Below are 13,189 nucleotides of genomic sequence, written 5' to 3' on the forward strand. Positions count from 1 at the left end.
GTACCGGAAACTGTTAAAATAGGTTAAAATTACTCAAATCATCCGAATTATTTTCGGATGATTTATTTTTACTTGTCTAACTCATTTATATGAAAATAGCTCATTTTTAGGGTTTTTATACACCAGTCAGCTCGCTTAAGCGAACTTCACCGGTTTACGCGTTTTAACTTTAAAAGTTTGATAATTATCCGTTTACTCTCGGATCTTGAAATTTTGCACAAATCACTTTTTAACAGTGGGGAATTTTATAAAAATATTTCCAGAATTAATTCTTATATTTAAAATTTATTTATCTATTTTTAAACGCCATTTAAACACTAAATATGTCGTAAATACCAAACGATCTTAGAAAAATCCCGAATTTTTCCTGGATGTCCCCTGCCATCCACATAGTCCCCTGTAATTTTTCCAGAACCAAAATCTTCTTTTACATCCCCTTTTTACCAAAACCGAGCTAGAAATCCCTAGAACTCGTTTAACCGAAAAGCCTACTTATACTTCTCCAACGGACCTCAAATTTTGTGTGTGACTTATACATGATATGAAAAGCTTATCTACAATTTTCCAGAATTTTTCATGTTATTTAACTATTTTTCACCATTTTTGGCCAAAACCGAGCATTAAATTCACCAAATATTCATCCTTTATCCAAAAATTACCAAAAATTCACAGAACTCTTATTTTCATGTGTAGAACATCCCTGTAAAATTTCATGATCTAACTCTAAACGACCAACAATCTGTCCAAAAATACAAACACCGACATAAACCGAATATACCTTTCGTTTTCCGCCACTACAAGCTACAAACTCGTCTTTCCGCCTTATCTACCACTAAATACAGAGCCTACAAACAACATACCACAATACCAAACAAGTCACACTCACGATCAAGCCATTTCTTTCATGGTTACGGTTATGGTACAAAAACAAAGATTTAAACCGTAAAAATTCGTTCTTGGTTCGTTTAACCCCTTTCTTGGACCAAGATCCCTTGTATAACCCGTATTCATCACTTGATCATGAAAGAATCGGTTTTCATCTTTGAAACCTCATTTTCTTGCAAACAAACTCAAGAAAGGATGATGAACACGAATATAACTCGATCTTTACCTCGTTGTTCTTGCTAAAAATCTCGGTTTTTTGATGAAATTGTTGAGAGGATTGAAAGATCTTGGAGATTTTTGATGAAAAAAAGAAATGAAAGCAATGGGGATATCCCCATTTCCGATCGGTTAAGGGGAGAGGTGGGGTGGGACCCACTTCTCCATTCTTGGCCACTCATTTGGATTCTCGAAATCCGGATAATGTTTTGGATAATCTGGTTCAGTTCGTTTTTCGGTTAAATGCATAATTTGGCTTAAAACGAGGCTAAAACGGTCGTTTTTGGCTTAAAAATGAAATTTATATAAGACCAATTTAAGAACTTTAAAAACTTAAACCATGACATTTATTAACTTAAAACATCATATCATTAATTATTGCGCATCTTTTTCGGCTTGATCGATCGTCTCTTGCTCGGTTTGGTATTAAAGGTTTCATTTAACGTACCGACATACATTAAATCGGAATTCTTTTTCTGTGCCGTACTTTACTTATCCCGAAGCATTAATGCTTCGTAACATCACTAAGTATTATAGATATCGTCTATAATTGAACCCTAGATTCGTTCGGGTTTCAATAACTATCGATCGATTGATCGCATATTCAATACGATGAATTATATATTCACGTACAATGCATACAGTGAACCCTGTATTCTCGTATAATTACTATGGTAATTCATGTATCCGACATTAAATATGACGTAACTATTATCTACCGGTTACGGTATACCGGGTTTCGTCGGAATCGTTACACCTTGCTAGATCTTCCAAGTGCTTGGCTTCAAAAGGTTGGTTAGACTAAGGGTCTGCTAGGAAGCAAACTGTGCTCGGCCATAAAGAATAACCCTGCTTGACCTAGTGAACCCTGCTCGGATATTCACTAAAGAAGATTTCTAGAAGATAACTCTGCCCGATAGGCAAAATATCGTGCCCGGCTAAGTAAAACCTTACTAGGATATCCAAGTGTGCTCGGTTTAATACTTAGCGTTTTCTGAGGAGGTTGAGAAGATTCCAATCTTCCTTATGCATTGGTTAGGTCAAATCTTTGACTCAACAATCTCCCCCTACATTGAAACACCTCAACTGTCTCAAAACATCTCTAAGGTTACATACACTTTGTCAAAATACATATTCAAATCAAAATCAAACTTTTACGTATCAAAAGTTAAAATATTACATATTCAAAAATCTGTCCGTAGACATTACAAATCAAAGCCTATTCTAATGATCATCATCTTCTTCTTGCATTATAGGCAGCTTGTCTTCGATTCACTATTACAGTTCTTGCCCTTTGTCTGAAGATAGAAAGGATCTGGTAATGAGTGTGGCTCTCAGGAATGTCCATATCCCTTATATATATGAGATCTTCATTATGCAAATAGGTCAGGTCTTCATCCCTTCTGATTATGCCCAAGATAATTCCATCTGAATTACGAAGAATATAGTGGCCATCAGTTTCCTTATACTCAATTTCAGCAATGATGCTATTCTTTTGAACACAGTAGTTTGGGCGTGTCATTCTCCTTTCAAGGCTTATACATGTGTTCATATTTGACAGTGGATTCTTGTCTTTGACTTTCAACTGATAATTCAATTCAGCACTTCTTATCTTTTTCAATTTTGTTGCTCTTCTTGTTCTATCATGTTTTGTCAACTTCCACATTTTCTTTTCTTTCAAAAATGGGAATCCCTTTTCACCTTCATCCCTCAGGTACTTTGAAAGTTCATTTTGTTGTCTCCCAGCCAACTTGTTTGTGTCATGATAGTCTTATAGATCAAGTGTGGCCATTTTCTCCAATTGTTCTTGTGTGCATTCAGCAAAATCAACTCTCAAAATGATGTCTCTCAATTGTTTACTTTCCATAATCACTTGCAGAGACTGAGAGATTGAGTCACAATAAAGAGTTCTTGGAAGATCCACATGTGATTGTGGTGTTATTGTTCTTTGTGATCCGGCTCTACTTGACTCACATCTGTGTGTTGATGTACGTTGCCTTGATGCAGAAGGCCTAGTTGGGATAGACTTCATTGGTTTGCTAGGCCTTGTTATAGCAAAAACTTTCATATACATTGACTCAATCAGTTCACCAGGATAGAAGATCATATCTGAAAAGTTTTCACCTGCATCTTCTACAAGTCTTGTAATCATCTTTGCCATCCTTGGATCATTCAACAATCCTGCAGGTACAAACCTTCCTCCAACAAAATTCCTAGGATTGTCACCTTCCAAAAGAACCTTTTCCCATTCAACTTTTTGCAAGTAGAATAGTTCTTTCAGTTGATGTTTATCAAGTGCATTAAAGGAGTTCACATCCATCCCTTTCTGATTTACCATTACCCCTCTCAAAATCTCAATCATTTCTTCATTTTCTCATGGAACAATAGGTTCATCTATTGGCCCAGGTTTGACTTCATCTAGGATTGGGGTATCATCAGTCTTCTTTTCAAACTGATCTTTCAATTTTTCCCTCAATGTTCTTATTCTTCTCTTCTTTGCAGGGGGTTCATTTTGATCTCCCCTTTCTTGTACACTTTATGGCTCAGGTTGCACCCTCTTTAATTTTTCTTTTCTTTTCATGTTGTTATAAATTGATTCAACTGTAGCCTTATCCAAACTCTCAACCATATCAGGTTTCATTCCTTTGTCCAATAAATACCCACACATTCCTCCAAACTTCATTTTCAAAGCTTCAAGTTTTTCAGCCAACTCTTTTTCTCTAACAAATTTTTCATTAACTTCTTCTCTTGTGTTATTATAAGCTTCTCTTAGCTGATCAAACTTGAAATGTGTTAACTTCTTCTCTAACATCAGCTTGCCTTTCATTGTTAGTCTTCCTTTTAGATTGCTGATCAGTCTCCTTCCTCATCTTATTTTCACTCACCTTCCCTTTTCTCAAATATTCTTTATACTTCAGCTTATAGAGAACAAAGTTTTGTCCAAACTTTGTCTCATTTTGAACATGGAAGGGTTTGAAGTTAAGTCTATCATTACAGGTGTCAGTGTGATGACCATACTCATCACATCCTTGCACCACACTTTTCCTTTGAATTTTTCATGGTCAGCTCCTTTCTTAAACTTTTCACTTGGTCTTGGTTGATAAATCCCAAGTGTCTTCTGAGTCTTCAGACCATCAAAGTCAGTTGAGAAAGGAACAAATTCATCTAACTTGATATCAGTTCTTTCAACCTTTCCCTTGATAAAGATAATTTTCTTCATATTCATAGGCTCTTCATCTAGGCTTCCTTTGTGCCTTGACTGTCTCTTTTCATATTCTTCCATGGTTTCCACTTCCCCAATATCAAATTCTTCATGACTTGAAAATACTGGGTAAACTGGAATGAAGTTGTCACATACAACCGTTTCAGTCACTTTCTTCTTGTTGTTGGTTCACAACTAACATGGCATTACCATAAAAATATTAGTGACAATATCTTCTTACTTTAGCAAAATTTAAATGAAGTACACAAGTCTCAAACAATTACAAATAAGACCTAAAAAAATAATCAAAAACAATCAAGTGAGTCTCATTTTTTATTAGTAGCCTAGAGCCAAACTAAACTAAGTTCCTCAACCACTTCAATCATCTAAGATATTCATCTTGCAATATGCGTAAAAATAGGTTTGTCAACAACACTTATTCTGTACATAATCACAAGATTTTTAATGCAATAGTTATAAAATAATATATATATATATAGGGGTGGGATCTAGAGAGAACTCTTTTTAAAGAGAGAACTAGAGAACTAGTAAAGAATTATTTTTAACTATTTTTAAAAAAATATTTTGTGATTTCTTTTTCTTTCCTCCTTCTAATAAGATGATATTGTTCCTAAAAAAAAAACACTTGTCGGTGTAGTACTTTAGTGCATATGTGCACTAATGCCTATTACATATATACAATAGTGTTTTATTACATATAATACAACACAATTGCATTATCCAATACACACTACTGAATATATGCAAATATGACACTAATAATTGTATGCAAAACACATTATCGCATATATGTAATACAACACTAATGCACATATGCACTATATCGATTTTTTTTAATTTTTGTATACAATATAACACTATTGCAAATATACAATACTAACAACTATATATATATATATGCTATTCAACACTATTTAAAATATCAAAATGCACACTATTGCACATATGCATTATAAAAAAAATCGGTGTATTGCATATATATATGCATTACTCGTTAATTTTTTTTATATTTTTTTGTGGTGAAAAATAACAACATATAAGAAGAGTGAAAGAAAAAAAATTTTAAAAATATTTTTTTTAATTAAATTAAAAATATTTCATTATTAGTTCTCTATTTCTCTCCATAAAATGGAGTTCTCTCATGATCCTCTCCCTATATATATATACTAGCAAGAAACCCGCGCGATGCTGCGGGGGCGTGGGTGGGAGAGTTGCTACGTAATACTCATTTATGTTATTTTATCAATAATCTCGTAGTATATCATATACTCTGCTAGTTTTCTTATTCATATACTCCGTAATTTTTTGCACATTACATGGTAATAGCATGAGTGTGGTCGATATATGTAATAAGCCTTACACATGTGAAATAAGTAATGCTTCAACATCAATATAATATTATATAGACCGTTTATGAAAGGTATATATGGAACCACAACTTGATAGTTAATAGCAATGTTCATTTTCTACTTTTGGTTACATATATAATTAGTACGATTTTCATTATTTCCTAGTCTTTGAGCTCAACAATTGCATTCCACGAGAACTGTTGCATTATAAATGCATTATAATTTCAATTATGAAAGGTCAACCCCAACAATCAAACTCTATATACTACAGTGAGTGAATCTGGCATCAAACATTCAAAAAACAACTGCATCATCAAGTTATAAACTATCTTATTAACATAAACAATATCAGTTCAGATTCATTACAATACAAAGAACGATTGCATTACACGATACATACAAACAACCGTCAACTATGTTAAACTAACAACATGCATCTGTCTAGCTTCTCGTCAACTACTCAATCCGAATGAACTGCAATTACGAAAACTAATCAATTCATTGCAACTTTGCAAATTTCAAAGCATGATATTGACAGTTCAAATGCCATAACCTTGAAGGTTGATATGCAGAGTTAAAAACAATTTATAACACAAACACTTTGATCCAAATAACACAAACTAATAATATGCCCTTAAACATCAAATAGAACAAGCATGTAAGTAGTTATAATAAGTAAGCTCCTTTAAACTAATTAAAAAAACAAACTTAAAGAAAGAGGTGAAATTCAACTAAAGGGAACTTTTAATGCAAACAGCCTCTTAATTCCAGTGTTTTAAGAAAATAAGATCATTAAAGTAACGCGCAGATTCTAAAATACCAGATCGAATACAAGAGAAAAAGACAGAAATACCCTTAACTCAAGAAGTTTGCTAGCGTATCCAATATTATACACACGGGTACACAACTGATCTTTTTTATTATAAATGATAGACATAAAAAGTACCTCAGAGCTAAGGTGCCAAGGGCCTTACAGCCCTCGTCAAGTCGTCTCTAGGAAATTCCCTACAAGCATAGAATATCAATGAGCAATACCACAATACGCTAACAGTAACTTTTAGGCTTATAAGCGAACCAAACTATTGGTGGAAAGTTCGTTTGAGTACGTTTATATAAGAAACATATGAACCAAACATTCAGGTCAAAACAAGCCACTTTTTAATAATTGTCAATCTGGTTTGGGTCAAGACATGGTTGGGTCAGATCGGGCCATTTTTTAAGAAAATGTCACCTGGTTCGTGTCAGAACGTACCATTAAACAAAATTTAATTAAAATAAAAAAAAATCTGCCAGTCTGACCATAGTACCCATGTATTAAATTTGAATCCAATGTAAAAAAACTAAGGCAACAATTTTTCTTTAAAAAATGGTTTTTATTTACTCATAAAAAAACCACCATTGAATTGGTTTTAATAAAGGCCAAGACGGCTTTGGGTCAAAACGGGTCACTTTTTAATAAATATCAATTCAACTAAATTACTTAAAAATACCTCCAATGTCCCGAATGTCTCGGCATTATCTGTTGAGATCAAGTCCTAGATTTTCCCACATCTAAATCATGTTTAGTCCACACAAATGCGTAATATCTTATGTATAAATAAAAGAGATAGGATACGTGACCTGATTTGCACAAGTGAGCCCCGAATGCAAATGCAAGACAATCATTCCTGAAATATTTACAGATTGTCATATTAAATACATTCTATTGAACACTATAATTTCTGAATAAACAAATAAATGCCATTGGTATTATTATCTTTTTGGAGCATTTTTTTGGTGACAGGCATTAGCCAACATGACATGTTTCTAGACACACATGTGTGCAGTTAGAAAGGATTTAAACACTTGGAGTTATCGGTTTACTGTTTGAGATGTGTATGGTTTTATTAGTTTTAGTCATTTTAAAAACTGTTTTAATTCTAGAAAATTGGAAAAAATAATTGTTGAAAATTGAAAACTAAACTGAAGTTATATTCGGTTTACAGTTTGGTTTGAAGCATACTTAATTGTACCGGTGTTCCCCAAATTTTGCACGAAATACCGGTACCGAAGCGATACCGTTACGGTACCGGTACCGCTACCAATTTCGGAACCGGTTCCATTCCGATCTCATCATTACCTTCTTGTAAGTTTTCTTCAAGTTGTTTGATAGTCAAGTCATCAGATTACTAACTGAGAAAATATATAAAATGAAAAATCAACAAAAAAATCAATTAACATATCACATATGTAAACATTTATATAAGATACCTTCTTGAAGTAGCAACTACACGATCTCCGGATTGTTAAAATTCACGTGCAAGTGCTTTTCCAAGCCCTCTGGTGCTGCAATCAAGTGACCATTTTAATTTTACGTTTCAGTATGCCACAAGGGAACTTGCCTCTGATCATTACTTAAAGCAAATCTTCAACAAATACAAATAGATCTTTATAAGTAAAGAAGCAAATATTTAAAAAAAAACATTCAACGACACGAATGAAATTCAAGTTACGATTTATAAAATATTAAAATGTCTAGCTTAAAAAACAAATAAAGAAGCAAAATTAAAAGGTCTTCATTCATCCTTAAAATAAACAAATAATCTAAGTTAATTAAAAAATAAAATTTTAATAACAAACAAACAGATTATAACAGCAACTCATTACATCCAACCAAAATATACTAACAAATTAAGTTTAAAAAGCAAGAATCTCCTGCATATTTTCAAAAAACAAAACAAAAAAAAAACATGGCATAAAACAATGTAAAGAGTCCCCTCGTTTTTAGCAATGTAAACAGTCACAAATCTAAAATTTCTTATTATAAACATTTAAAACCGACCCATTACAAACAAATATAACACACATTGACCATCAAATTACTCATACAAACTAACCCATTTAGTTGAGTATTTGAAAACTCCTAACCGGCTGGAATCGTATAGCATGCATAAATCCAATATCCATATCAATGTACATTGATTTATAATTTATAGTAAGACCTTTTAGTTATGACTACATATATAAATACCATTCGGGTTGGGTGAACCATCGATTGGGCATTCAGTTGGAATAAGCATCTTGTGTACTTCTCCAGCTTCAACAATTGCGCATTTGTTCCTGAAATTGATATCCAAAACATAAATTCAAAATAACATCATGTATAGCCTTTAAAGCTTCTTTCACTATCACCTAAAGGGTAAAGATTCAAAAACAACATTAATTGTACAAAAGGCAAAGAAGTTTTAAATGGATTCATAACCTCATCAGTAAACAATAAAGGGTTTGGTTACTCTTCAAATTAAGTAGTTTATTATGTAACTTATCACCACATTATCTGCATCCATATGAAGACATTATTGGCCTTCTTTAGCATCTCCTCAAGCATATCCACAGCCTGCAAAATTATACATGACAAACAAATAAACAGTCACATCTCACATTGTAGCAATAAACAATTATAACACAATTAAGTTTTAATACGATACCTGAAAGCAAGAATATTTCCCCAGAATTTTGTCAGAAAATCGACTTGTAGTCGTTTATTTGTTTCCATCTTCGCTACTCTGTTTAATAGATTAATCGCTTGTTAACACCTTTAACGGCCATTACAGTCGAACACCATATGAGTCTAGCTTCACTTTCGTTGAAATAGGGTTTGGTGAGAAATCAACCAAAAACCACAATATTTCCATTATAAACTGACCTAAATGGACAGTTAATCAAGTGATTCACTATGAAATTTTATTAGATTAACTAATGAAAACCGTATATACTTAGGACTCAAGGGAACTCATTTGCTAAAATTGAACAAAACAGTACATGATTAAAAAGGGATTGTGTGTACCCATGCTGCTTCTATGTGAAGAATATGGCATGTGCAGGAGCCGTAATTAGTCGAAAAACCACAAGAAACGGGAATGAACCTGGCATAATCAAAATAAATCCAACCGATGATGGATATGGAATCATCGATGGTGGAAATCATACTTGAAAAACAAAATTTCAGAAATTTCAAATCGAATCGGGCCCTCTGTTGATTATCATCTGCTTCTTGATTTAGGTGGGGGTAGAGAGAATTAGGAGAAACTTTGGAGAGATTTAAAACCCCTGCTTGTGTAATAATACTTTTAGGTATTTGAAATTTGAAAAAAACCCGTTCACAACCTGGATGCTATTTTTGAGTTTTATGCATTACAAAGTTGTACATTGTGTATGAAATGTAGTAAAACTCTTAAATTTAAGAGTTTATGTGAAATGATCTTCTTGTCCTTCCTATATCTATTTTAATATAGTATATATATATATACATATAGAAGAGGGTTCAAATAAGAATAAGGAGTTTCTTAAGAATGGTATGAACCAACAAATTTTTTACATTTGGCATTACAAATGATAAAAGAGTAATTCTAGGAAACTATGTCGGTTATTGGTAATTTTAAATCTTAACCAATGATTAACATGATCCAATGGCTAGGATTTATTCCTAGTCTTCCTAGGAAACTATTTATTTTTAGGATAACCCTCCCCTATATATATAAAAGATCCAATACAATAATCCCTAATTGTACATTACGTACGCGAGTTCTTACACTGTTGATTTCAAAATCACGCGATGGCAATATTGTAAATTTCATCAACTATGATCCACTGCTCCCATCGATTCCGTACGCCTTCACTATCACCGTTCATCAATTCGTCGCCATCCAACGATTGTATTCACCGTCGCGACTATCGACGTTACCGCCGTGAACACCATCTTCCTACGTCACGAGTTTTTCACAGGTTAGTTTATCAAATTGATCAATTGAAATTGGAATTGATGAACTAATTGATCAATTAAACATTGAAATTGATACAATTAATCATCAATTTGAAGTTTCAGTTATCAATTTTGAGTTTGAGTTCTAGGTTTTAACATTGAACGTATTAACATTAACCTAAAACGTATAAACTTTTTGTACTGAACTTTTAAAGTTTAATTGATTTTTGTTCTGAACGTTTAAACAGAACGTATAATACATTTAAACAAAACGTATAAAGTTTTTGTATAGAACTTCTAAAGTTTTTGTATAGAACTTCTAAACCTTTTGTTAGAACTTCTAAAGTTTTGGTACAAAACATCTAAACTTGAACGTTTAAAGGTGTTCGTTTTGGTCAGAACGTTTAAATTTGTAGTTTTGATCAGAACGTATTAGTTAAAAGTTTAAACTTTTTGTGTCATTTTGGTGTTCATTTTTTGTCAGAACGTTTAAACTTGTGGTTTTGGTCAGAACATATTAATTAGCTGAATGTTTAACCTTTTTGTTCATTTTGATCAGAACTTTTAAATTTGTAGTTTTGGTCAGAACGTATTAGTTGAACGTTTAAACTTTTTGTTCATTTTGGTCAGAACGTTTAAACTTTTTGTTCATTTTGGTGTTCATTTTGGTCTCAACTTTTTACTTTATAAGTTCTAGACAAAATATTTAGAAGTTTTGTGCAGAACGTTTAAACATGAAACCTAATCATAGCTCAATTAAGTGTATTATTCTACAATTTCATAATCGATTGATGATTCTAAACACTTCTACACATCAATTCAATTGATTAAATCAACAATTTTTTATCAATTTTGAAGATTTCTTGATTTCAACGACATTCAATTTTGATTTGGTTTTTGACTTTAGAGATTTCATACTTTAAGCTATGATTAGAGTTTAGAAATTGGATTAGATTGAGCGACAAGTTCCGAATTTGGATCAGAGTTGATTTGTAATCGACGAATTTTGATCGCGAACTACTATTGGGTTATTTACGAAATTACCACCGCGCGTTTTTTAATCAAACGCTCTGGAATGTCGCGTACCTAATGTACGATAACCCATTATTGTACGTTAACCCACCCCTATATATATATATATATATAAACAAAGAAATAATAAGCATACCAGTATTATGAGTATCAACAATTATACAAATAAGCAAGTAAACAAATAGCAAATAAATATTTAATTGACCAACAACACAATAATCATGATTTGCTATTTCTGTATAATATGTAATATGAAATTAATAATAAGTATGCATAAAGTCCCCAAAAAATATTTAAAAAATTAGTTGAGAAATAGGGTGGTTATTACTCACCTTATTAGTTAGGAGGGATAACAATAAAATAATGTTAAACGAGGAATATAACGTGATGACTGATCCAGCATGAATGAACCTAAAACTCGGAGTTAATAAAGTAGAATTAAAACCGAGCATAATGCAACTGGAATCAGATTAATCGAACATGTGAAACTGAAGATATGAAATATTTGATGTTTAACCGAGCTGGTACTGTTCAGAATCCGAATTCTGAAACGGTAGTCATGTTCTGACTAGTATACTCAAAATTTAACGATGAACAAAAAAGTCTGCTCGCCTCTAAAGCTAGTTCCGAACAAAAGTTAAAAAAAATCGAATAGTCAAAGATTTTGACTATTATGCCTTTAAACGGGCCGAAATTAAATTGACCATCGAGACTCCCTCAATCCCAGAAATTGATTGAGAGCTTTTGTTAATTAAATGTAAACAAATGAAATCACATTAGACATCTTATCCGGAAGGTGAATGGAACTATGAGAAACACGAGTCAAAGGATCTTGGAACTTGAAAGTCAAACCGGAAGATGAAAACTTAATGAGGAACACCAAAAAAACCAAAGGAATTGGCTGGAGGTCGATGGACGCTGATGTTACAGACTATTTTAGGGTTTATTAATACAATTTGATTAAGTATAACACTCCAAATTCGTTTATTATGTAATAGCTCGATTAAGGAAACCGAATGAGCTTATTGTGACAAAACTGGGTCAAATAACCATGGGATTTAGGTTTGACCAACAAGAAATTGAATATGGACATGTTTTAAAATCAAAGGACATAACTTAGGGCTTGATTTTCGTGATTTAGGGTGGTTTAAGGAAGGATTTAACAATAAACGTACCAAAAATAACACAAAATTGATTTGCATGTTGGTAGAGCATCGTGATGGGATTTGGGAAACCCCATGGCCCTACGCAATGGGTGGTTATTCCTGATTTTCTAATTTTGTCAATTCTAGTCCCTTAAGTTTCAAAAAATGTGTTTTTAGCCATTTAACCGATTTTAAGAGTTTCTAAGGGTTGTTTGATGAAAGTTTTAAATATATAAAATAAGTTAAATAAAGTTAATTACAAATATATACTAGTTTTTATTAATATGAAAGATCTTAATTACATTCCCGAATCGGGTAAACAAATTTGAATAAAGAAAAATCCTAGATGTTACAACATCCTCAACGTTTGTGAATTTCGTCCCAAAATTAAGGAAAACTAACAATTAATCGTGTTAAAAACAATTAAATTTAAAAGGGAAATCAATTCTAAATTTTAACACTACATGGAAATTCAAGTAGGAGAAGCAATGCTCCAAATGAAAATCCGATACAGACACTTAAATATAGGATGTACCAGCGGCGTATCAACAATGTCCTTATCATCTTTAAATTGGTATCGTTACCCAGATTACTTTCA

The 13,189-nt window shown here is 32.5% G+C and overlaps 1 long non-coding RNA gene across 1 annotated transcript; it reads right to left on the bottom strand.

The window, feature by feature from the left end:
• Positions 1–7,942: 7,942 nt before the first annotated feature.
• On the bottom strand, positions 7,943–9,314 carry LOC143632514 (uncharacterized). The gene is made up of 3 exons (XR_013153528.1): positions 9,141–9,314; positions 8,982–9,049; positions 7,943–8,772 (listed from the first exon to the last, which is right to left on the bottom strand). It is a non-coding gene; the product is annotated as an uncharacterized LOC143632514 (long non-coding RNA).
• Between the last annotated feature and the right edge of the window lie 3,875 nt (positions 9,315–13,189).

Source organism: Bidens hawaiensis, unplaced genomic scaffold, assembly GCF_021521415.1.
Source record: "Bidens hawaiensis isolate Kalapana, Puna unplaced genomic scaffold, B.hawaiensis_p1.1 tig00006395_1, whole genome shotgun sequence".
NCBI classification, from domain to species: domain Eukaryota; kingdom Viridiplantae; phylum Streptophyta; class Magnoliopsida; order Asterales; family Asteraceae; genus Bidens; species Bidens hawaiensis.